The sequence below is a fragment of the Zea mays genome, chromosome 1 (assembly GCF_902167145.1).
Source record: "Zea mays cultivar B73 chromosome 1, Zm-B73-REFERENCE-NAM-5.0, whole genome shotgun sequence".
Lineage (NCBI taxonomy): Eukaryota > Viridiplantae > Streptophyta > Magnoliopsida > Poales > Poaceae > Zea > Zea mays.
In genome coordinates this window covers 301,522,450-301,548,354 of record NC_050096.1, presented here as the reverse complement: position 1 = coordinate 301,548,354, position 25,905 = coordinate 301,522,450, and the positions used below count along the sequence as shown (strand labels likewise).

The 25,905-nt window shown below is 43.3% G+C and overlaps 1 long non-coding RNA gene, 1 other non-coding gene and 2 pseudogenes across 2 annotated transcripts; all 4 read right to left on the bottom strand.

The window, feature by feature from the left end:
* Window positions 1–1,066: 1,066 nt before the first annotated feature.
* On the bottom strand, window positions 1,067–2,417 carry LOC103645718 (uncharacterized). Its single transcript, XR_002266596.2, has 3 exons — window positions 2,299–2,417; window positions 1,860–1,961; window positions 1,067–1,536 (listed from the first exon to the last, which is right to left on the bottom strand). It is a non-coding gene; the product is annotated as an uncharacterized lncRNA (long non-coding RNA).
* Window positions 2,418–3,129: 712 nt separating this feature from the next.
* Window positions 3,130–4,695, bottom strand: LOC109942524 (RAN GTPase-activating protein 2-like; annotated as a pseudogene).
* Window positions 4,696–4,865: 170 nt separating this feature from the next.
* Window positions 4,866–7,088, bottom strand: LOC103644272 (uncharacterized; annotated as a pseudogene).
* Window positions 7,089–7,955: 867 nt separating this feature from the next.
* Window positions 7,956–8,039, bottom strand: LOC111590748 (small nucleolar RNA snoR20a). Its single transcript, XR_004855789.1, has one exon. It is a non-coding gene; the product is annotated as a small nucleolar RNA snoR20a (small nucleolar RNA).
* Between the last annotated feature and the right edge of the window lie 17,866 nt (window positions 8,040–25,905).

Here is a 25,905-nt window from a genome sequence, read left to right as displayed (position 1 = left end):
TTATACCGGCCCGGCCCTGGTCGTGTATTTTTGCCTCCCATAGCTTCACGGGTCGCGGCCGTGCCGACCGTTTAAACGGGCCGGGCCGTGCCAAACACGGCGTGCCGAGGGGGTGACCCAAACACGGCCCGGGCACGGTAGAGAGCGGGTCAAGTCGGGTTGGTACCGGATCAAAATCGTGTCGAGTTTCGGGCAAGCGGATGGTCGTACCGTTTAGACATCTATATATGTGGATTCAGTATGGCTCGATCACGAGGGTCCCCATGTCGAGTCGTGGTTTGTGCGGGCGGGCATGGTAAGTCACTAAGTTGATAACAATTAAACAACACCTCCTCCCACTTCTGTCGCTTTTGATCCCGTCGCCGCCGCCGTCGTTCGTGTCAACATTAGGAGCTGATGATGCGTGTGCAACGCGGTAACGAAAGCTCGATCCACGCGGTCATGATCTTTATAAACACATCTCTCCATTTATTTGTTTATTTTCTGCGTGATTGGTTACCCAGCCTCTAGCGCCCAGGATTCCTGCATGCGTTAACTGTATTTGTGTCTTTGATTGATTGGTTGCACAACAGTGTTGGAGCCTGTACACGCGGCTGCAGGCAAGGCTTTTTTACACTCACTAGGTACGTGCCCGTGCGATGCCACGGAACATAAATTGCGAGCCTTCAACAGGCTTAGGCTAAGACAACGGGCACGGTGAGAGCACAAGTTTTCAACTCACGATCGTTAAAGTCAGTGTCTGCAGTAGTGAAGGTTCGTCCGCCTGTCCAAGTGCTACAGCAGTAGGCCAAGAACAACAATGAAGATCTGTCCGCCTTTACACGGTCGCGATAGGGACAGACGAGTGGCTTCACATGAGGACGCATGGAGAGTGGCAAAGGCTAGAGCTATGAGAATATGGATAACAGAGATATGTGCATGCAACAAACCTAGAAACACAATATTCAAGAAAGGAAATGTCCAACCATTGTAGGACTTTCCCTTTGAATTAGACACATCGATTAGCAAGCAGAACATGTGGTTATATTCTATCCGTGATGCTTAAAATGAGGACGCGCATCAAGTGCCACCAGAAATGTCTTGCCTTGTATGACATTTTTTTGAAGGAATTGGCTTGTCTAATGTTAACATACATAATCATGTTGCGTTTAAAACCCATAAGATGAATTGTTTGAAAGAAACGTATATGCATCTCATGGGTCCTCGGTTCCTCCCAGTCCCATGGACATACGTACTATATCTATAAAAAGGTCATTCGAACATGTCAACTCAGCATCTCCCTAAATGATTCTGGATTAGGACGGCTTCGACCGAATTTCGTCAGCACACAACCAACACCTTACGTAGCCCACCCATTGCACTGCATGCCCCCATTTCAATTTTGCCATGCCAACATGCAGGTCACTGCCGTCCATCTTCACAAATATACGAAAATTGATGGGGCCCTGGTAGCAAGTCCATAACTGACAGCAGTGGTCAGCGAGAGTTACTGCTGCACGAGACTGGTCCACTATCATTGCCATTAACACAGATTACCTGTATCACAGACTAAAATTAGAATTACTGCACAAAATGTTGATGTGTTCAATTGCACAAAAGGTATAACTAAAAACAGTGAGGTCGATGCGTTTAACTGCACAAAAGGTATATCTAAAAACAGTGGCCAAAATTTCAGCTATGTCAAGGCATGAATTAGCACAAAAGGGATTAAGTTATAGATGTGGCAACAGAATTAGAGACAATATCAAGTAGATTGCTTTCAGCTCCAATCATATGAATAGTTCTCCAATCCTATGATGAGTAATAAAAATTTGGGGCAAGTGCAGACTAACAATAGTTATTCGATGAAAAACAATTACCTTTGGTATTGGATTCTCTAATGCCAAGTTGATAAAACCAGGCCCTAAAGTGTTTTCCACCTCACCATGCACAACCTGTTGTTCCTTAAGGTCCTTCTCAAGCTAAAGAATTTGCATAAGATGATTTTATGAGTCTACAATATGAAAGATTCAGTAGAAAAACAAGAAGCAACAGGCTAAGGAAAAAATGGGCTTTCACCTTTTCTAACAGATTATTTGAGCATTTTTAACTAACTTTAAGGGAGACAACACTTTTAGAGTGTCAACAAATATGTTGTGTCATTTAGTGAAGTTAGGCTTAAAAGACTTGAATGAATGAAAACGACATATCTGAGGATTGTACTTCTCAAAGGAAAAGATCTCTTTCTTCAAGCAAGGACTAAACATGTTGATCGGTGTGTGTATGTTATGACAAATGCATCCAAAAAAATATACTAACCATGCATAGTCATCACCAGTTAACTCTTCATCTGATTCTGTTTGAGTCAGAAGTGGAGGGTCACTTGATGACAGTGCCTTCATAACTTCCCTATCAAACTAACTGTTGTTCACCTCACGGGTATGCTCCTCTTGTGTGATAAAAGAACATTAGAAGAAACAATAATCATTAACCCACTATGATCATTTCTACAGTAGAAATCTATCATAAGTACCTTACTTTCTACAGTTTGTATTTATTATTACTTTTATTTTTCTTGTATTTTTACTGTGAGAGCACTTGTGATTAAATAAATAATGTCAGACGTTTTCTGTAAAAAAGGGTCAGACAGTGAACCTAGTAGAAGTACAAGTATATACTACCAAAAGACTATTAAGGCGTTAGAAAAACAAAGGGAGCAACTGATCATCAGCTTACCTGAAAAGTGTGTCCCGCCATGGTTTATCGACATGAAAAACATATGATAGGTCAAGGTCCTTCAGTGTTGCGTTCTCATTTATATTTTGCTTTTTGGTTGATCGGCCTTGTGTAGAACCCTTTAAGTCATACTTACGAGGAATTCGCAGCTCAGTGCAAAACATATTTCCCATCACAACAAAGCGAACCTGTACAAAATTAGAAAAAAAACTATCGCATATGACATGCATTTATATACTAAATAAGAGTAATGCAACAATGATGTGATTCTGCACCTTTCTTCCGCCTTTCAGAGTAATCCTGTGGACGCCAAATTTTTTTGTAATGAGTGTATTATCATAAGCTCTGACATGATTGTAATATTTTGGTAGCATCTTCAACAGTATCTGCAGCATGTATTACATCAAACCAATCTGCAGTAGGCATAACTTAACACTGCATTGCCGCTAGGCACTTGGCCAAATCTGGGGCTGCTTTGGCATTTATTTCATTTCCAGCAATTTCAAGGACCTCCAACTGCGGTGCTGACTGTTCGAGGGCTTTGGCAATTGCTATAGTACCCTTGTTTTCAAGATTGAGATCACTGAGATAAAGCTCAACAAGATCAGGAAGCTTTGGAAGGGTTTTGCTGAGAGCTAACCCTGCATCAACACCAAACAAGTTGTCCCTGAGATCAAGTTTCTTCAGGCGAGTGCATGTCCCTAATGCCTCAGACAATGCGACTCCACCATTAGATCCTATCCTTGTTGCTGAGCACCTGAAACTCTCTACATTCGGAGAACGCTTAACCATCTCAGCAATATACATAGCACCTTCATCTCCCGTCATGTTGTTGTGGAAGTGGAGAACCTTAAGCTTCAGTTGCAGGAATAAGCTCAGATAGAGCTTTCGCAGCTTCCTCTGATATGCCATCATTCATCACATATAGTTCTTCCAGGGATTCCTGTGATTTCAGGAGCTCACTGAATGCCCTGACACCCTTCTCACCCAAAGCATTGTCAGAGATGTTCAGATATCTCAGGACAGAACCCTCTAATGCTTTGGAGAATATGCGCATCACATCAAGGGCTTCATCCTCAGGCCTTCCTGCCACAAAATCTGATATGTCAACCTCTGTGAGCTGATTCTTAACTGAATCAAGAATTGGACCAGCAACATTAGCAGCACCAATACCAAAGCTCCTGTTGCTAAAGCAAATTCTTTTATATGAATTCCCTGGTTTCGTAAGTGGACTAAGCAGTTCCTTTGCTTCATCTGCCTCAATAAAAGCACGCTCCCCACCAGATATATCCAGTACAGTATCAGCAAGCACACGAGGTGCATCAGCAGACACAAGAGATGTATCAGCTACATGTGCCTCCAATTCTGCAGTAGTCCTTGGGCAACAATATATCTAAAAAACTAAAACATCTTATAATTTGATTGAAACGAATGGATTTACTTGGAATGTCATGTTCTTTTTGCTGATTGTGTAGTCCACCTCTGTAGGGCAAAACATTGCAAATTGATGGCATATAATTTTAGAATGGGCATAAACGGTGTATGAGTCACCACTGATAACCATACATCCAGCATTCATGTACGATATATATACTGCATACTCACTTAAACAACTGAATAACACATTTTCTGTATTAGAATAAGATTTTTTTAGCAAACTTAAGGCAGGTTAGTGTGAAAGAGAAAAGATCATACTACCCTTTATTAATTAGAACAACGATTGATGATTATTTTAGTAACATTAATTATAGTATTTAGTACACGTCCAAATGCAGAAATTTAACAATAGGTTGAAAGATGAGATACGTATTAAATACGAGATTAATTTATTTATAAATAAATTCTTAGGTTAAAAATCTATTTATTCGGAGACAGGAAATAAAGTAAGACGATGTGGGAGGCAGGTGCTAACATAAAGGATATTGCCATCCGAGTATCTGATGGGTGATGATAGCTGTCAAATTGTGCATTCCCACACATGGGTTAACGATGGATGCGCTAGCAACAGTGGCAGCTACACGGGGTAGTGAAGAACATAACCTGCTGGCAATAAACGTCTGACGACAAAAAAACGACCAAATCATGGTAACAATTATAGTATGCTTACAACAATTATAAGATAAAGTGAATATTGACGCAAAGCAGCAAAGTTACCTTAAGAAATTGGACAGCCTTTTATGATGCTCAGTCCAGTGAATGTACAACAGCTCCATACTCTTTTCTTCTGCCTTAGCAGCTACACGAGCGTGGAGCATCTAAAAAAGAGCATCAAAGATTGTATGATTGCAAAGTAAATATATCAATTGAAATATGTAGTTGTAACAGATGAAAACAAGCCGTGAACTTACCATATCACACTTACGCTTCTCTGCAATTTGCTCACGTTCCTGTTGTCGCAGCCTTTCACTTTCTTCACGAACCTTTTGCTCAGCCTAAAACGAATCAATTATTTTAGTATCCATGATATGTTTAAATGAATTTTAGTGATTGAATCTATAACATCAAGTTACATATGTTAGATGTGATAACTTAAAGAGAACACAGAATTCCTTGGAAATATAAAGAGCATATGACTGTGTGCTATCAATCACAATTACTAAAGATTGTTTCCATGATGCATTATCCTAAGTATACCCTAGTATGAGAGCATGCGAAATATCAAGGTCTCATTTTTTAACAAGTTCCTTCTTAGCACGAATAAATTTCAACATAAAAAATGGCAGTCCTGTAGATACTATATGTGTTATAAATCGTTTTTGTTTATTTAGAAACAAATGCTAGATGCACTCTGTAGTCTGTACACAATTTCACAAGAAGCTGTGCCCATAGGAACACCAAACATGTTATCATAGATTATGCACATATGAAAATCACAATACAAAAGCACTTATTACATCATAAAAGTAACCCCTACTGAATACCAGTCATTAACTTTGATGGAAAAAGTGATCAAACCTTTCGCTGAGTCTCTGATCTGCGCAGAAAAGCCTCAGAGTTGGATAGCTTTTTATCCTCTTGTTGGGATTTTTGCATTGCAAGGACGAGTAAAATAAGGTAAGCAAAATTTCACAAATAGTCACACCACACAGTTGTGCAAGCAATGGCACTGACACACCCATCATCGAAAGATAGGAAATCCTGGAAATTGGGTGAGCTATGCTATATAAAATAATGCTAGGTAGCAACATGTCAATGCAGAGCTCCTTAGATTGGAATAAGTGCATATCAAACTCGTAGGCATAAATATTACATTGTGGGAACAAGATACTAAATGGATTTAGTATTTTGTTAAGTTGATGTCCAGCTGGCAGGTTTGCTAATACTGGCCGACAGGCCAGGTTAAAGCTAATCAACTTTTTTCAAGGAATACAAGAGGCAGAAATAGAAATTAACTATCACATTAGGTTGATATGCATTCTTGCAGAAGTACAAATTCATCAGTGTGTAGAGAATTACTTTACATCTAATGTACCGACAAGAAGCTGCCCCAGCATCCTCTTATTCCTTCTCACCAAACTCGGGTCCTCATTCATGGGAAGCTCCCTTGGAGCTGGCTCTGGCAGCGAATTATAGTCCTATAACCAAACGAAACAAGGTAAGCTCCACAAAAGCATATATAACCCAATGAATAGAAAACCCACAGTACATCCACACTTTGCTCTAGTCAGTACTCACCACCCTCCTCTGCATCCACAGGCTCCCGTCCCTTCTGAACCCGCCAATGTTGAAAGTCCTCCTGTCACTGCCTTCAGTGGCACCTGAACCCGCCTCTTGCCCCTCCCCATCGGCATCCTTTGTGTCATCTTCATTATTTTCAGAGCCATCAACCTCCATTTGTTACGGTAAGCAACGAGATAATTTTAGGGTTTCAACAAACAGACCATTACAAACTGTGCAATCATAACCGAGATTAAAGAGAAAGAAAATAGAGGATACCTTAACTACGGCCGATAGGAGCCGACGCTTCTGTGGAGGCTAATCCACCACTTCCACACCCACATGCTACATCATAAACATTGAAAAAATGTCTTGCACGCACGCAAATAAATTAAGATTAAACAAAACGAGGGATGAGTGGGGGCATGTGAGAAGCTCACGGGTCTCACGAAGCCACGGAGCGGGCGGGGGGGCCCAGGTCCAGGACCAGGGCCGGGGGTGCCGCGGCGAAGGCCACAGGGGTCGCGCAGGCGCTCGGTGATCTGCGAGGGGACGACAAGGGGGTCAGGGCAGACGGCCCGGAGACTCGAGGCTTCGAGATGCGCCGGACAAAGAAGAAGGTGTACCTCGCGGTGCTGGCGCTGGAGCTCCTGGAGCTCGCGGCGGATGTCCTCAGCCGTCTTCTCTGTCGCGGCGGCCATCGCCGTCGCCCGTTGGAAGGGTTTGGGTTTGGCTGCGCGTCGAGAGGCAGACTGGGGACGACGGCTCAGGTTTGGGTGCCCTAGTCTAGAGAGGTGCGGGCTATAGCGGCGTTGGTGGGGGACTTGGCGGGGGTGGGCGTTGGTGGGGGAAGGAAGCCGGAGCTAGCAGGGAGGAAGGAGGAAGACGCGTGCGGTGGCGGGCATCATGGGCGGGCGGGCGGGAGGAGCAGTTCGCGGCGCGGGGCATGCGGGGTGCAGGGAGGAAGATGCGCGCGTCGGCGGGCATCACGGGCGGGGGCGTGGTGAGGTGTGGACGCCCTCCGTCCATCCTTAAGGATTAGTAGAGATTTGGTTAACTTGCTTAAACCATAAAAAGGATAGCCTTTAAAAACAAGAAATAGCTGACCAAATGATATATCATAGTGCAATTAAGCTAAAATGTATGGCTCTATCACATTTTAAACTATAAAAGACATCCTTTTAATAGCATGATAACTGAGAACTTGTGAAACCTGCCCATGATTTGGTTCGGGTTAAGAATGATGATCATTCTACCACTGATAGCAACCCTCATATGGTATTGATTGGTCTCCACAAGACGACCCAACATATGAGAACCAATCTTCCCATCCTGAGACATCTGGTGATCTGTCCTTGTATGCGGCATCATTTTAGTCATCTACATTGGTTACTGATGTAGTTAATTCACATAAAATTCACACTTGGAGTTCAATGAAAACAACAACTTTGCAATGAGACCAGCACCTGCCTCTGAGAGATACTTGGAATCTAGTGAGAGTATTCCTGAATTCAATGATGGAATATTGAACAAAAAGACGTGTGACCAATGTTTGACCCAGAAAACTGACTCGTCATCAAATGACCTTAGACCATCCTAGTTCATGTTAGATATCAACAGATTAGACAAAAGTTTGCCTCTTTTGAAACCATTGTGTCATCAAAGGCCAATATCGACAATAATAGTAAAACAACAGATAGCCTTTGCTCCTACTACTGAAAACAAATAGAAATAAATAACATGATATTAAATTATTGTAAACATAGAAATGAGTCAGAAAATTGTTCTCAGTACCCTTTTGAAGGAATCAGATAAGGACAACTGTATTTTACTTGTGTTATCATTTTCTCACCGTCCGTGGCATCATTTTCGTTAGCGACTTCTGCTAGTTCCTTGGCCTCCTGGACAAGACCATTTTCAAATGATTCACTTTCTAGCAGTGACTCGGTGTCTGTGGTTTCACTGGTTAGTGCTTCATCACTATCCTTAGTGTTCAAGGAATTCACTTCAGAATTGGGGGACGACAAAGGAAGACACAGCTAGGTGGCCATTGATTCCTCTATCACCATCAAACATAAACCAGTTTGAATTCGTGAAGAGTGAACTGCTGTAGAATACACACCCCATAAGCCTTCTTGTAGCATGGACAATTTTGGTCTACTGAAAACATCAATTACCTATCCTGATCATCCCCCAAACACAATGAAGATATTACCACTTCAGTCAATTCATCATCAAAGAAGACATATAGTAAAGATGAACTAAAGCACGAGCATGCTAACCTGCATGATCCCACCCATAAAAAGAAGCTTCCTTGCCTTTGCTCTTCCTAAAAAGAAGTGAACACAAGCAAGCAAATTACTTGCTTGACAGTTTTCAGTCCTATAGTGTTGTAGATCAAATATACTGCAAAAAATCGATTTTTCAAACCTCCACATTAACAAGCAAACTTCTCATATAAAGAATCCACCATACAGTAGTAAGTTAGTAACCAAGATAAAGGTCACCACAGAACAACAAAACTCTGATGGCTTTATTGGCATATAGTTGGATGTAAATTTGTATCATTTCGCCAATTTATTTTTTGTGCTAAGTTTCAAGTTGGCACAACAATCAGATCCAAGCCAGCATGATAAGGAGGGTTGAGTAACTATGGATTGCTCTAATTAAGCTTTACAATATGCAGGCTGAACCTCCAATTTATCACAACAGGGAGTGGAATGGCACTTGGTAGCATCAGTCTTCACATGACAGTTAGCTTTAGCAACAAATCTACTATATGGAGTGCAGATAAAGTGTGCATCGTTAGATCATACTTCAATGACCAACCATCCAAAAAATGTTTTTAGACATTGGGACCGACAATTAGGGTCTATTTGGTTGCGTCCCAGGCAGCTTTGCGCCTTTTCCTAGCACCACACTCGCTCCCAGGCGTCTAATTTCGACTGTGATTGCAACCGGAAGTAAACAACAAGATTATAATGTAGATCTGTTATTTGCAGACAGTTGCATATGTGCACTCAAACAATACAAAGAAACAAATTTATGCCATGTGGAACAATTAGACGAAATAAACTGCTAGATTGATATGGCAGCATAAGGGAGAGGTGTATAAAGTTGTTTTATATCGTTTCATGGAGAGCTTCGCGGGGTTGTGGAGGCTGTTGGGGGCGCGAGGCATGTGGGTTGGGCATCCCGAGCGATGCGGGCGGGTGGGCGGAGGTGGCGGATGCGTAGCATGGAGAATAACGCTATCTCCAACAACATCCTCTAAATTACATCGCCTAAAGGAATATTCTTTGTCCTTTACAGCATACTCTAAAAGATTATATCCTCTATATCTTCTCCATCTACAGCAATGTACTCTAAATTCCATCATCTTTCCTCTATATGTACAATATTACCAGATTTTGTATTTTGCATTTTTTTGTTTTATTCACATGGGAAAACATAATTCATATGTCCCGAAATAAAAAAATGCTACACACTACATTACTGATTTTGTAACCTCAATGACTACAAAAATTAAACAACCAATTTACCAGGGTTTGTGTTCTACAACTTTTTCATATCGATTATATAAATTGATCGTTCGTCATCCCAAAAATTAAAAAATTGGATTTTCTTATATCATTTGAAATGTCCAGCCAAAATAACCAATTTTCAGCTATATGCAGCTTTTTCTGATTGATTGTCTCCAACAATAAGAACTCTAACAGACCACCAGTCCATAGTGTAGGAAACGGGTGACGCCTAAGAGGGGGGGGGTGAATTAGGACTTCTAAAACTTTTACTAAACAAGGCCACAATTAAATCCCTAGAGCAAAACCTAAGCAAATAATCAAACTAGAATGTGCAAACTAGGTTTTATCTAAGTGTTGCTATCTCTACCGCAAAAGGCTAAGTTTCAATCTACACTGAATAAGTATGACTCCAAGATTGAAACTTAAATGCTTAATATAAATGCGGAATGTAAAGAGCTAAGTAGAGAAGCAAACTCTCGTGGATGACGCCGGTATTTTTACCGAGGTATCCGGAACCGCGCAAGGTCCCGACTAATCCTCGTTGGTGCCCCTACGCAAAGGGAAGCCCACGCGAGGGCCAAGCACCACGGTCGAGTAACTCCGTAGAGAGCCGCGGGCCTTCTCCACGCGCAAGTGGTGCTCCGCTTCCGGCTCCTCTCGGACGCTCCCCGCCGTCTCCACTATCGAGCTTCCGGCCGAAACGCCGCGGGCCTCGTTCCCTCCGGTACACGGTGGCGGCCGTGACACAACCGCGGTTGTCACGGTCTCGCAAGACTCTCGCCCCACTCGGTACGATTACAACGACTCACGCAAGAGCCGAGGGGTTGTGAGGTTTATCTAAACTCACTCAACTAACTAGGATTCACCTAGAGCAAGCGCTAAAGCGGTCTAACTAACCTAAGCACTTCGCAAAGCACCTACGCTAATCACCGAGTGATTATATTAAGCACTTGGGTGTTTGAGCTCTTGGAAATGTGCAATATATGCCGTGGTATGTTGCTTGGGCTCTCACACTTGAGAATGGCCGGTTGGGGTGGTATTTATAGCCTCCACACCCCCAACTAGCCGTTGGACAGAAAGCAGCAGCTTTCTGTCGTCGGGTGCACCGGACAGTCCGGTGCACCACCGGACACTGAACAGTAGATGTCCGGTGCACGCCACGTCAGCTGACCGTTGGCGCCTGTAGCAGTCGACCGTTGGATCCGACCGTTGCCTTTCTGCCCGTTGGCACACCGGACAGTCCGGTGCACACCGGACAGTCCGGTGCTACAGCCAGAGAGCGCCTTCCTGCGGCCTCTCTGCGCAGACTGTCCGGTGCCTCACCGGACAGTCCGGTGCACACCGGACACCGATGTCCGGTGCGCCACCTGGCGCTGGCTGACAGCCCTTTCTTGGTTTTCTTCGCTGATTTCTTCGGGCTTCTTTGTTCTTGAGTCTTGGACTTCTATGAATCTTTTTATGTCTTCTTTTGAGGTGTTGCATCCTCATTGCCTTGGTCCAATTCTCTTCGCATCCTGTGAACTACAAACACAAACACTAGAAAACTTATTAGTTCACGGATTGTGTTGTTCATCAAACACCAAAACTTAATTAGCCAAAAGGCCCGGGGTCCATTTTCCTTACAATCTCCCCCTTTTTGGTGATTGATGACAACACAACTAAAGCAAGCAAATAATACAAGTATTTGAATGAAAATGTGCAATCTACTTGCTAAGATGCATGATTGTCCCTCAATGTGATATTATGGACTTAAGCCTCCTCCTAACTCCATAATTCACTTACTTCCTATTTTTGGACCAAACAACCAAAACCACTTGAAAAACCATTTGTAGATATAAAATTTTAAATTGGTGGTGTTTGGTGTTTGATATAGTTTTCATTGCTTTGGTCCCTAAACTTCTCCCCCTTTGGCATCAACCACCGAAAAGGAAGACATTAAAAGCATGTAGGAAGTAAAAGCTTGCCCTCAACAAATGATATCACTAGAAGGATATTAAATTAAGCCATGAAAGATACCACTTGTAGATCATGAAAGATACCATGAGTAGGAGTTTCTCAAAAAATTACTCCCCCTAAATGAGTATTCTCCTTTGGAAAGAGTTTTTCCCCCCTTTCGAGATGAAGAAATACTCCCCCTGACAGAGATCCTCTACTTAGGAAAAAGCATGTGAAAATTAGAGGTGCAAGACATGATTTGAAAAGACTAACTTCCCTTATGCATAGGTAACAGAATATGAGTTAACCACTTATGCATTTTTAGCAACAAGGAAGCATATGATATGAAATATAGTCTAATCAAATATTGGAGAAGACATATAAATGATACTGAATGTAGTCTCAAGAGATACCAATTGAAGATCAATGGCGAGCTTGAGAGACATGAGAGTTCTTGGAGATTTTGCAGTGGAAGATTGTTGTCTTTCTCCGGGGACTTCATTTTCCTTACAACGAGACTATCACATAAAATAGACTTGAAAAGGTGTTAGTCTCAAAGTGTTAGATTATAGAGTAACCTCCCCCTAAAGGTGTGCATACAAGTTTTGAATACTTGTAGGAGACATGCACTTTGATTTGATATCAAGAGGGGCAAATTATCCATAATCCTAACTTTGGCACATATAAGTTAAATGATACACTTGTAGAAATCAAAAAATTTCAATTGATGCATCATTTACTATGGAGTGATGTAAAAGCTATGTGCCATGCTTAAATAAACATTTTAAGCCATGTAGGTTTGCTTAAGAGTATGAATTAAGAACAAGCAATCCTACCATATGATTTACCTAGTATGCATGATTTTGAACAAAAGTACATAACAAATGTAATACTAGGCAAGAAAGGTAAACTAGATAAAAGATAAATAGGTACCAATTGTAAAAATAATGAATACAATAAAACTAGTTACCTTAGTCATGGGTGGGAAATTTGGGTCCAAAGTTTTCACTAACCCACTTGGCACTAAACTTGATCCAATATGATGTATCCCATGATATACATCCCAACTTTGCCAAGTCTCCAAATTTCCCGAGGACCTTCGGTCCACTCACTTCCCTTTCGGGATCCAAACCTTCTTGGTGCTTTTCATGGTTGAAATTATCTCCTTTGGCACCCAGATGCGTTTGGCCCCCTTTCCTTTGTTGGCTTGCTTGTTAGCCTTGATTGCTATCACCTTTCCGTTCTTTTTCTTCTTGATCAAATATGGTGTAGCATCCTTTTTGTTCACCTTTTTGATGTAGGTGTTGGAGATTTTGCTTGATGGCTTTTGCTTGAGCTTTTGCCTTTGTTTTTCCCCGGTCATCGCCTTGCATTGGAAAGACTTGTGGCCTTCCTTGTGGCATAGCCTACAAATCACAGTTTCTCCCTCTACAGGCTTGTTCACTCCCGCAGTGGTGTTATCCTGTGGAGGTCGGATTTGTTTGGCTTTGCCTTTCTTGTCATACAAAGCCTTGCCAAGACGAGCCACTTCTTGCTTTAATTGTTCATTTTCCTTTGCAACCTCATCAGAACATGTCTCTACAACAATATTCTCAACAACGACTTGGTTGCAGGGGTTAGAATCATCAATTAAATCAAAGCAGGAAGTAGAAGCATCTTTCTTAATTATTTCAGGTATTTCAACTAAAGATGCTGCTGGGGTGCTACCAATGTTTTCTAGCTTAGTAGTTAGCTCATTATTGTGTATGCTAAGAATTTCCATTTTCTCTAGCAAATTTTCAATAGTGTCTTGTGAGCTAGCTAACTTAGCCTTAAGTTTTTCATTCTTTTTAATAAGGCCATCATCAGTAGCAATGGATGGAGCACTAGACTCTAATAGCTCAATTTTAGTTGACAGCTCACTATTTGAGTTTGCAAAAGTTTCAAATTTTTCTAGCAAACCTTTGTAATCATTTTGGGAGCTAATCAACTTACTTTTCAAGGTTTTAAGTTGAGCTTTTTGCTTAGTGCAAACATCCTGGAAGAATTCTACGGCTTCCGCAAGCTCATCTAGAGAGGCCTTTCCCTCGCCTTCATCATCACTACTACTTTCATCACTAGAGGATGGAATGCTTTTGTTACCTCTTGCCATAAGGCATTTGTGTGATGACCGTGATGAGCGTGATGAGGATCGGTGACTGCGCGTCCTTGGAGGTTCATCTTCACTTGAAGAATCATCCCAAGTTCTAACACTTGTTAGCGCCTTGCCTTTGCTCCTCTCCTTTTTAGGTTCGGCCATAGTTGGACAGTTGTCCCTGAAGTGGCCCTTCTCCCCACATGCGAAGCATCCTCTTTTCCTTTGCTTTTTCCTGTCAATGTTAAAGAGAAGATCTTCGACCTGCAAGGGCACACCCATTAGATTAATCTTGCGGATCATCCCCATTACCTTTCCGACCCGTCGGATTGTTTCTTCGTCCTCAGAGGATGATGAGCATGGTTGATTATCTTCATCATCATCACTTTCTTCTTCTTCCTCTTCTTCACTTGAGGAACTTGGAGTGGGAGCCTTCTTTTTGCCCTTCCTTTCATCACATGCAAAAGCATATGGCCTTGAGGAAGTTGGCTCCTCTCCCCGACACATTTTTCGCGACATCTCAAAGGCCGCGATTTTCCCAATCACAATAGTCGGGGTCATGTTGCTCAAGTCCTCCATGTTGTGAAGGATGGTGATGATGCTTCCATATTTTTGTTGTGGTAGCAGGGAGATAATCTTCCTCACAATGTCCGCATCACCTAGCTTATTAATGCCAATAGAGTTGAGCTCATTGATTATTAGATTCAAGCGAGAATACATGTCTCTAACAAGCTCATCATCTTTCATAGCAAAAGAATTATACTCATTTAAGACTAGGCAATGTTTTTGCTCACGGACATTTGATGTGCCGTCATGGAGCTCATGCAATTTTAGCCAAATCTCATTAGCAGTTTTCAAGGTAAATACTTGGTTGAAAATATCCATGCTAAGAGATTCATACAAGCAATTTTTGGCTCTAGCATTTAAATGGATTTCTTTTTCCTCACTCGTGGTGGGTTTCTCAGGATTCTTGAGGGGTTTCATCCCGTCACGAGTGACTCTCCAAACACCTAGATCAACGGCCTCTAGATAACAAGCCATTCTAGCACTATAATATGGGAAGTTAGTGCCGTCAAAGTGTGGTGGCCTATGGGTATCCATCCCTTCCTCTAAAAAGTGTCGGCTCTTTTAGCGGTGAAGCTAAAACGTTTCAAATGAGCCAAACCGGCTCTGATACCACTTGTAGGAAACGGGTGACGCCTAAGAGGGGGGGTGAATTAGGACTTCTAAAACTTTTACTAAACTAGGCCACAATTAAATCCCTAGAGCAAAACCTAAGCAAATAATCAAACTAGAATGTGCAAACTAGGTTTTATCTAAGTGTTGCTATCTCTACCGCAAAAGGCTAAGTTTCAATCTACACTGAATAAGTATGACTCCAAGATTGAAACTTAAATGCTTAATATAAATGCGGAATGTAAAGAGCTAAGTAGAGAAGCAAACTCTCGTGGATGACGCCGGTATTTTTACCGAGGTATCCGGAACCGCGCAAGGTCCCGACTAATCCTCGTTGGTGCCCCTACGCAAAGGGAAGCCCACGCGAGGGCCAAGCACCACGGTCGAGTAACTCCGTAGAGAGCCGTGGGCCTTCTCCACGCGCAAGTGGTGCTCCGCTTCCGGCTCCTCTCGGACGCTCCCCGCCGTCTCCACTATCGAGCTTCCGGCCGAAATGCCGCGGGCCTCGTTCCCTCCGGTACACGGTGGCAGCCGTGACACAACCGCGGTTGTCACGGTCTCGCAAGACTCTCGCCCCACTCGGTACGATTACAACGACTCACGCAAGAGCCGAGGGGTTGTGAGGTTTATCTAAACTCACTCAACTAACTAGGATTCACCTAGAGCAAGCGCTAAAGCGGTCTAACTAACCTAAGCACTTCGCAAAGCACCTACGCTAATCACCGAGTGATTATATTAAGCACTTGGGTGTTTGAGCTCTTGGAAATGTGCAATATATGCCGTGGTATGTTGCTTGGGCTCTCACACTTGAGAATGGCCGGTTGGGGTGGTATTTATAGCCTCCACACCCCCAACTAGCCGTTGGACAGAAAGCAGCAGCTTTCTGTCGTCGGGTGCACCGGACAGTCCGGTGCACCACCGGACACTGAACAGTAGATGTCCGGTGCACGCCACGTCAGCCGACCGTTGGCGCCTGTAGCAGTCGACCGTTGGATCCGACCGTTGCCTTTCTGCCTGTTGGCACACTGGACAGTCCGGTGCACACCGGACAGTCCGGTGCTACAGCCAGAGAGCGCCTTCCTGCGGCCTCTCTGCGCAGACTGTCCGGTGCCTCACCGGACAGTCCGGTGCACACCGGACACCGATGTCCGGTGCGCCACCTGGCGCTGGCTGACAGCCCTTTCTTGGTTTTCTTCGCTGATTTCTTCGGGCTTCTTTGTTCTTGAGTCTTGGACTTCTATGAATCTTTTTATGTCTTCTTTTGAGGTGTTGCATCCTCATTGCCTTGGTCCAATTCTCTTCGCATCCTGTGAACTACAAACACAAACACTAGAAAACTTATTAGTTCACGGATTGTGTTGTTCATCAAACACCAAAACTTAATTAGCCAAAAGGCCCGGGGTCCATTTTCCTTACACATAGCAACCACGAAATAAGCTAAAAATGGAATACACATGACAACAAAAATAGTCTGTTTTTTCTGAGAACATTTGTTTCCCGCGTTCAGTTAAACAAGCTATTGTTTGCAGTAGGTGCACCAAGTTCATGCTTCATATTCGTAGAGAAGAATGCAAATTATGTCATGCTTACCTGAACAATAATTATCTTGACAAGCTTCTTGTAAGTGAGGTGATCTCAACTTATTCACAATAGATCTTTCCTTGCTGACTCCAACATATCTGTTACCAAATCATGCTAAGCTTGAAGAACTTTAGTCCTAGAAGCATTGAGCTGCATTGAGTACTCATTGCATACAATGACACACAATAAGATCAGTGAACTACTCTTTTTTACACAAAAGAAAAATAATATGGACACCGACACATGCTAAAGTGGGGAAATATCCATAATGGCATGTATCGAGCAGTAGTTCTACAAATATGCACCAAACCTCCCTAAAATAGCACTATCTTCCCCAACCAATCACCTGCTCCCTCCAGGGAACGCAAGGTGCAAAAGGCCAAAGATTGCAAAAGACAAAAGGTCTTACAAAAACAGAGAGAGTACTCAGCACATCGCCTTTTCAAAACTTTTTAGCAAGTATTTCATTATAAAGAAATAGTCTTTACTATCCAGCTCCACCTAAACCCTACTCTACGACTGAGACATAAGAAATTAGCAACACACAATATCTGGTACTTGTTTCCATATTGTTATTCAATTCTTCAAAACACTTAGCAGTGTATTATTGATAGATCAACTAATCAATAGGGGGACCATCAACAAAATTAGCACGAGAAGATCAGTGACATTTACTTATAAATACTTAAATACAAAACCCCTTAACCCTAATCCTATGGACACATGTACTTGTGTTTCTTCGTAACTTCAGCAACGATAAAAATCAGGTAAGGAAAACCATCACATATTTCCATCTAAGATCACTGCAACAAAATTAAATTGTGATTTTCTTGTTTCTAGACAAACTGGGAACGATAGACAGTGAACCCATGCAGTTAGGTTCTTCTTCGACCTACAATTGGGGGAATCATAGAAATCGAAAAGGAAAAGGCAAGGACGACAGCTGTATCACCTTGGACGCCTAGGATCCATGGCCGAGGACCGAATCGAAGATGGGGAGGACGCTGGTGATGCGATTCCCTTCCTTTTCTTTGCATCGACCTTCGCTGACGGAAGTAACGACTGGAGGTGTTTGCAGATGGCAGCCTTCGCATGGAGGCCCGATGGAGTTGGTCTTCGGTGCCTGACGACGCTCGCAATGACCTCAGCTACCCGATCCTGTCTGCTTTGCGAAGAGATTTGAGCCGTAGCGATCGGTGCGCCAACGGACCCATCCCGGCATGCGAACACGGTGCGGATGCGAACACGGTGGAGTTGGTCTTTGGTGCCTGACGGCGCTCGCAGTGACCTCAGCTACCCGGCGTGCTTGGCACATCGTGCGGGGGAGGCAGAAGAGGCGGAACGGATGGGGATCGTGGGCGCAGTGGATGGGGCTTCTCAGATTCTGGCTTCACGCGGGCGTGGGATCGCACAGCTGGTGGTGGACGGATCGAATGGTTGAGATTGCAGAACGATATAACGGACGGTTGAGATTGCATAATGGCAGAACGGCAGGCTACCCTTGGAGCCTTAATAAGTAGTAGAGATTAGCCTGTATGCGTGGAAAAGCCAAATATGAGCGTCTCAAACAGTGCAGACCCGTGCAAGCCAGGCGCAGAGGCTGCCGGCAACCAATCAGGCCGTTTGTTCTTGCCTAGCTGCTGCCGCGTCTTTACCAGCCCGATCGCTTTGCACAAAGGTAGTGTAGTCTGTAGGTAGACGACAACGTGTGCGCGCGCGCCCTGGCCGACCTTTCCTTTTGCCTGTCAATCGCATTACATCGCATGCTGTGCCGTGCATGCACACCAAGCGAACCATGCACAAGTTTTTAAACAAGTGTGCGTCGATGTCGATAGATCCATCCGTCACCGTCAGCCGCTCGCTTGCCGAGACTGGTCAGATAGCCAGCCAGCGATCCATCGGACATGCACCGCTGCGTAGTGAATAGCGATAGTGACACCGCCATGCATGCGACTTTGCGTGGCTACAATATATATTAGTGTGCACCATATATTTTAAGATATGTCTAGAGAGGTAAGAACATGTACCATCCAGAGACTTCGACTCGATTTCCTAAGTACAAAAGATATCTAAAAAACTGTATGATACATCCCTAAGCCTCTAAATTACAAATGCAGTTAAAACACAATATATATAGAGAGTTACGTAGAGATAGAGACAGACTCATCGTGAAGAGCTTGTCTCTTTATTTTTTTTCATTTAGCCTCTTATTTACCCCTCAATAGAGGCCTCAATTATTGGGTTATACATGCCATAAACGTAAAAAGAAACAAAGACATCATATCTTTATGAAGACACACCTTTGGCTAAGTTTTCTAAGTAAGATACAACTTTACTCATACAATACACATAAACAAGCCACGTCTTAGAGAATTTACTCACTCTGTCCCATTTTATTGTTTGTTTTTGCTCCATATTTTGTGTCCATATTCAAATAGATGACAATAAATCTAGACACATATATAAAACATATATATATCAAATATTGTATGAATCCATATCCATTAACATTCTAAAACAAATACTATTTTAGAACAGAAGAAGTATTAAATAAGACATAACATTTAGATATGTCACGTTGTATATGCAGTGTCTCATATGTGTCTTCTATTTTAAAAACCACAACACATTGTCTAGGTTGTATATCCGTACATGCATGGTTATCTGTTGTGTGTGTAGAATTAGGGGGTGTTTGAATGCACTAAAACTAATAGTTAGCCACTAAAATTAGTTGAGACATCCAAACACCCCTAGCTAATAGTTAAACTATTAGCTATTTTTAGTAAATTTTGTAAGGAAAATGGACCCCGTGTCATTTGGCTAATTGAGTTTTGGTGTTTGATGAACAACACAATCCATGAACTAATAAGTTTTCTAGTGTTTGTGTTTGTAGTTCACAGGATGCGAAGAGAATTGGACCAAGGCAATGAGGATGCAACACCTCAAAAGAAGACATAAAAAGATGCATAGGAGTCCAATACTCAAGAACAAAGAAGCCCAAATAAATCAGCGAAGAAATCCAAGATAAGGGCTGTCAGCCAGCGCCTTGTGGCGCACCGGACATTGGTGTCCGGTGTGCACCGGACTGTCCGGTGAGGCACCGGACAGTCTGCGCAGAGAGGCCGCAGACAGGCGCTCTCTGGCTGTAGCACCGGACTGTCCGGTGTGCACCGGACTGTCCGGTGTGCCAACGGGCAGACGGCAACGGTCGGATCCAACGGTCGACTGCTACAGGCGCCAACGGTCGGCTGACGTGGCGTGCACCGGACATCTACTGTGCAGTGTCCGGTGGTGCACCGGACTGTTCGGTGCACCCGACGACAGAAAGCTGCTGCTTTCTGTCCAACGGCTAGTTGGGGGTGTGGAGGCTATAAATACCACCCCAACCGGCCATTCTCAAGTGTGGGAGCCCAAGCAACATACCAAGGCATATTGTAGACATTTCCAAGTGCTCAAACACCCAAGTGCTTAATAGAATCACTCGGTGATTAGCGTAGGTGCTTTGCGAAGTGCTTAGGTTAGTTAGACCGCTTTAGCGCTTGCTCTAGGTGAACCCTAGATTGTTGAGTGAGTTTAGATAAACCTCACAACCCCTCGGCTCTTGCGTGAGCCATTGTAATTGTACCGAGTGGGGCGAGAGTCTTGCGAGACCGTGACAACCGCGTTTGTGTCACGGCCGCCACCGTGTACCGGAGGGAACGAGGCCCGCGGCGTTTCGGCCGGAAGCTCGATAGTGGAGACGGCGGGGAGCGTCCGAGAGGAGCCAGAAGCGGAGCACCACTTGCGTGTGGAGAAGGCCCGCGGCTCTCTACGGAGTTACTCGACCGAGGTGCTTGGCCCTCGCGTGGGCTTCCCTTCGCGTAGGGGCACCAACGAGGATTAGTCGGGACCTTGCACGGTTCTGGATACCTCGGTAAAAATACCGGCGTCATCCACGAGAGTTTGCTTCTCTACTTTGCTCTTTAAGTTTCCGCATTTATATTAAGCATTTAAGTTTCAATCTTGTATTCATACATATCTAGTGTAGATTGAAACTTAGCCTTTGCGGTAGAGATAGCAACACTTAGACAAAACCTAGTTTGCACATTCTAGTTTGACTATTTGCATAGGTTTTGCTCTAGGGATTTAATTGTGGCCTAGTTTAGCGAAAGTTTTAGAAGTCCTAATTCACCCCCCCCTCTTAGGCGTCACCCGTTTCCTACAAGTGGTATCAAAGCCGGTTTGGCTCATTTGAAACGCTTTAGCTTCACCGCTAAAAGAGCCGACGCTTTTTAGAGGAAGGGATGGATACCCATAGGCCACCACACTTCGACGGCACTAACTTCCCATATTATAGTGCTAGAATGGCTTGTTACCTAGAGGTCGTTGATCTAGGTGTTTGGAGAGTCACTTGTGACGGGATGAAACCCCTCAAGAATCCCGAGAAACCCACCACGAGTGAAGAAAAAGAAATTCATTTAAATGCTAGAGCCAAAAATTGCTTGTATGAATCTCTTAACATGGATATTTTCAATCAAGTATTTACCCTGAAAACTGCTAATGAGATTTGGCTAAAATTGCATGAGCTCCATGACGGCACATCCAATGTCCGTGAGCAAAAACATTGCCTAGTCTTAAATGAGTATAATTCTTTTGCTATGAAAGATGATGAGCTTGTTAGAGACATGTATTCTCGCTTGAATCTAATTATCAATGAGCTCAATTCTATTGGCATTAATAAGCTAGGTGATGCGGACATTGTGAGGAAGATTATCTCCCTGCTACCACAACAAAGATATGGGAGCATCATCACCATCCTTCACAACATGGAGGACTTAAGCAACATGACCCCGACCATTGTGATTGGGAAAATCGCGGCCTTTGAGATGTCGCGAAAAATGAGTCGGGGAGAGGAGCCAACTTCCTCAAGACCATATGCTTTTGCATGTGATGAAAGGAAGGGCAAAAAGAAGGCTCCCACTCCAAGTTCCTCAAGTGAAGAAGAGGAAGAAGAAGAAAGTGATGATGATGAAGATAATCAACCATGCACATCATCCTCCGAGGACGAAGAAACGATCCGACGCGTCGGAAAGGTAATGGGGATGATCCGCAAGATTAATCTAATGGGTGTGCCCCTGCAGGTCGAGGACCTTCTCTTTAACATTGACAGGAAAAAGCAAAGGAAGAGAGGATGCTTCGTATGTGGGGAGAAGGGTCACTTCAGGGACAACTGTCCAAATATGGCCAAACCCAAAAAGGAGAGGAGCAAAGGCAAGGCGCTAACAAGTGTTAGAACTTGGGATGATTCTTCAAGTGAAGATGAACCTCCAAGGACACGCAGCCACCGGTCCTCGTCACGATCATCACGGTCATCACACAAATGCCTTATGGCAAGAGGTAACAAAAGCATTCCATCCTCTAGTGATGAAAGTAGTAGTAATGATGAAGGTGAGGGAAAGCCCTCTCTAGATGAGCTTGCGGAAGCCGTAGAATTTTTCCAGGATGTTTGCACTAAGCAAAAAGCTCAACTTAAAACTTTGAAAAATAAGTTGGTTAGCTCTCAAAATGATTACAAAGGTTTGCTAGAAAAAATTGAAACTTTTGCAAACTTAAATAGTGAGCTATCAACTAAAATTGAGCTATTAGAATCTAGTGCTCCATCCACTGCTACCGATGATAGCCTTATTAAAAAGAATGAAAAACTTAAGGCTAAGTTAGCTAGCTCCCAAGAAGCTATTGAAAATTTGCTAGAGAAAATGGAAATTCTTAGCATACACAATAATGAGCTAACTACTAAGCTAGAAAACATTGGTAGCACCCCAGCAGCATCTTTAGTTGAAATACCTGAAATAATTAAGAAAGATGCTTCTACTTCCTGCTTTGATTTAATTGATGATTCTAACCCCTGCAACCAAGTCGTTGTTGAGAATATTGTTGTAAAGACATGTTCGGATGAGGTTGCAAAGGAAAATGAACAATTAAAGCAAGAAGTGGCTCGCCTTGGCAAGGCTTTGTATGACAAGAAAGGCAAAGCCAAACAAATCCGACCTTCACAGGATAACACCACTGCGGGAGTGAACAAGCCTATGGAGGGAGAAACTGTGATTTGTAGACTATGCCACATGGAAGGCCACAAGTCTTTCCAATGCAAGGCGATGATCGGGGATAAACAAAGGCGAAAGCTCAAGCAAAAGCCATCAAGCAAAATCTCCAACACCTACATCAAAAAGGTGAACAAAAAGGATGCTACACCATATTTGATCAAGAAGAAAAAGAACGGAAAGGTGATAGCAATCAAGGCCAACAAGCAAGCCAACAAAGGAAAGGGGGCCAAATGCATCTGGGTGCCAAAGGAGATAATTTCAACCATGAAAAGCACCAAGAAGGTTTGGATCCCGAAAGGGAAGTGAGTGGACCGAAGGTCCACGGGAAATTTGGAGACTTGGGAAATTTGGGATGTATATCATGGGATACATCATATTGGATCAAGTTTATTGCCAAGTGGGTTAGTGAAAACTTTGGACCCAAATTTCCCACCCATGACTAAGGTAACTAGTTTTATCGTATTCTTCGTTTTTAGATATGCGTATCTATTTACCTTTTATCTAGTTTACCTTTCTTGCCTAGTATTACATTTGTTATGTACTTTTGTTTAAAATCATGCATACTAGGTAAATCATATGGTAGGATTGCTTGTTTTTAATTCATATACTTAAGCAAACCTACATGGCTTAAAATGTTTATTTAAGCACAGCACATAGCTTCTATATCACTCCATAGTAAATGATGCATAAATTGAAAATTTTGATTTCTACAAGTTGTATCATTTAACTTATATGTGCCAAAGTTGGGATTATGGATAATTTGCCCCTCTTGATATCAAATCAAAGTGCATGTCTCCTACAAGTATTCAAAACTTGTATGCACACCTTTAGGGGGAGGTTACTCTATAATCTAACACTTTGAGACTAACACCTTTTCAAGTCTATTTCATGTGATAGTCTCATTGTAAGGAAAATAAAGTCCCCGGAGAAAGACAACAATCTTCCACTACAAAATCTCCAAGAACTCTCATGTCTCTCAAGCTCGCCATTGATCTTCAATTGGTATCTTTTGAGACTACATTCAGTATCATTTACATGTCTTCTCCAATATTTGATTAGACTATATTTCATATCATACGCTTCCATGTTGCAAAAATGCATAAGTAGTTAACTCATATTCTGTTACCTATGCATAAGGGAAGTTAGTCTTTTCAAACCATGTCTTGCTCCTCTAATTTTTCACATGCTTTTTCCTAAGTAGAGGATCTCTGTCAGGGGGAGTATTTCTTCATCTCTAAAAAGGGGGAGAAACTTCTTTCTAAAGAGAACACTCATTTAGGGGGAGTAATCCTTTCAACTGATATCATTCATATTGATTAACTTAATATCCTTCTAGTGGTATCATTTGATACAATTCTTGTTGAGGGCAAGCTTTTATTTACTTCCTACATGCTTTTAATGTCTTCCTTTTCGGTGGTTGATGCCAAAGGGGGAGAAGTTTAGGGACCAAAGCAATGAAAACTATATCAAACACCAAACACCACCAATTTAAAATTTTATATCTACAAATGGCTTTTCAAGTGGTTTTGGTTATTTGGTCCATAAATAGGAAGTAAGTGAAATATGGAGTTAGGGGGAGGCTTAAGTCCATAATATCACATTGTGGGGACAATCATGCATCTTAGCAAGTAGATTGCATATTTTCACTCAAATACTTGTATTATTTGCTTGCTTTGGTTGTGTTGTCATCAATCACCAAAAAGGGGGAGATTGTAAGGAAAATGGACCCCGTGCCATTTGGCTAATTGAGTTTTGGTATTTGATGAACAACACAATCCGTGAACTAATAAGTTTTCTAGTGTTTGTGTTTGTAGTTCACAGGATGCGAAGAGAATTGGACCAAGGCAATGAGGATGCAACACCTCAAAAGAAGACATAAAAAGATGCATAGGAGTCCAATACTCAAGAACAAAGAAGCCCAAATAAATCAGCGAAGAAATCCAAGATAAGGGCTGTCAGCCAGCGCCTTGTGGCGCACCGGACATTGGTGTCCGGTGTGCACCGGACTGTCCGGTGAGGCACCGGACAGTCTGCGCAGAGAGGCCGCAGACAGACGCTCTCTGGCTGTAGCACCAGACTGTCCGGTGTGCACCGGACTGTCCGGTGTGCCAACGGGCAGACGACAACGGTCGGATCCAACGGTCGACTGCTACAGGCGCCAACGGTCGGCTGACGTGGCGTGCACCGGACATCTACTGTGCAGTGTCCGGTGGTGCACCGGACTGTCCGGTGCACCCGACGACAGAAAGCTGCTGCTTTCTGTCCAACGGCTAGTTGGGGGTGTGGAGGCTATAAATACCACCCCAACCGGCCATTCTCAAGTGTGGGAGCCCAAGCAACATACCAAGGCATATTGTAGACATTTCCAAGTGCTCAAACACCCAAGTGCTTAATAGAATCACTCGGTGATTAGCGTAGGTGCTTTGCGAAGTGCTTAGGTTAGTTAGACCGCTTTAGCGCTTGCTCTAGGTGAACCCTAGATTGTTGAGTGAGTTTAGATAAACCTCACAACCCCTCGGCTCTTGCGTGAGCCATTGTAATTGTACCGAGTGGGGCGAGAGTCTTGCGAGACCGTGACAACCGCGTTTGTGTCACGGCCGCCACCGTGTACCGGAGGGAACGAGGCCCGCGGCGTTTCGGCCGGAAGCTCGATAGTGGAGACGGCGGGGAGCGTCCGAGAGGAGCCAGAAGCGGAGCACCACTTGCGTGTGGAGAAGGCCCGCGGCTCTCTACGGAGTTACTCGACCGAGGTGCTTGGCCCTCGCGTGGGCTTCCCTTCGCGTAGGGGCACCAACGAGGATTAGTCGGGACCTTGCACGGTTCCGGATACCTCGGTAAAAATACCGGCGTCATCCACGAGAGTTTGCTTCTCTACTTTGCTCTTTAAGTTTCCGCATTTATATTAAGCATTTAAGTTTCAATCTTGTATTCATACATATCTAGTGTAGATTGAAACTTAGCCTTTGCGGTAGAGATAGCAACACTTAGACAAAACCTAGTTTGCACATTCTAGTTTGACTATTTGCATAGGTTTTGCTCTAGGGATTTAATTGTGGCCTAGTTTAGCGAAAGTTTTAGAAGTCCTAATTCACCCCCCTCTTAGGCGTCACCCGTTTCCTAC